Here is a 1246-nt window from a genome sequence, read left to right on the forward strand (position 1 = left end):
GTGTAGAGCTGTTGAGTTGCAAATGCAGAGAATGGCGGTGGGCAGACAGTGGGCAAACAGTGATAAGTGGCACCGTGGGGGCAGGATTTATGATGAGTTCGGAACAGGTGTTGGGAACAGGTGAAACAGGTGTGTAGGTCAGCGATGGAGACACTTGCGGGCAGGAACAAGGTGTGTGGGTGGGGTTGTTTGAGAGGTGAGCACTGGTGAGAGAAATTGTACAGTCACTCATAAAAGAAAAGACCCCCCCCTGCGTTAGAGGCAATATACCTCGGGGTATTCAGTGTTGGTAACAGTGTATTTGACGTCAGCCATATGGGGGGATGAGGAGGGGTGTTTGAGAGAAGGGCGGAGTTAATCTGCACGAAACACTGCTTCAATCCACATTTCGAGTCAAACATACGTTATATCTGACTTGTTATCAAGGCATATGTATGTAACCCATCACATTTGAAAAAGTTTATCATTAGCTGAATAAAATCGTCAGCCGGTGGCAGGAATAAGATGCAAATGAAACCCCCGGCCTCAAGGGTTAAATGAATGGGCTCGACACATTTAAAATGAACTTTGAATGAACTTCCCCCAAACGCAGCTTCACACCCCCTCACCTGAAGTCATTTACAGTGTTACCAGGACCGATATCATATTGGTTGAAAGGTGTCTTGCCCGGGGGGGTCGTTTCTTTTATGAGTGACTGTACACCCGGAAAGCACAGCCTGTTATTACACCACGAGAGGCACTGAGGAGGGGTGAGGCTGTGAGATGCGCGTCGTCGTGTATCTGCTGGTGTCAGTAATTATTTTAGGAGGCGGTCAGAATCTGATGGTCCGAAACACCGCTGCTACCAAATGTAACTTGCAATACTTTGGTGATAGAAACTCCATGTACAAACAGCTAGATAAGGAGTTTATTACGAGCTCACAACAAAATAGTCTGCCCTTCTTGAATGTCTGCTCTGAAATGACGCAGTGGCGCCGTCTTCCCAGGCTTGGGGCCCTGGGAAAGCGTGCTAGGTCAGCAAGTTTAGTGGGGGCATGTATGCATTGGGGGGGGACATATATACATCAGGGGTAGACATATTGTGGAGGGGGTACAGGATGACAATACAGTATGGGTGCCGAAAGTGAAAAATGTGAACGTTAGGGCTAGGGTTGTGAGAGGCATACCGAAAATTACCAAGGAGGAGGTCACAGATTGTGACCTCAGCGATATGGGACTGAATAGTGAGGTTGCCAGAGATAGAGCA

The sequence above is a fragment of the Coenobita brevimanus genome, chromosome 7 (assembly GCF_032717465.1).
Source record: "Coenobita brevimanus isolate Jiangsu-jjx chromosome 7, ASM3271746v2, whole genome shotgun sequence".
NCBI classification, from domain to species: Eukaryota; Metazoa; Arthropoda; class Malacostraca; order Decapoda; family Coenobitidae; genus Coenobita; species Coenobita brevimanus.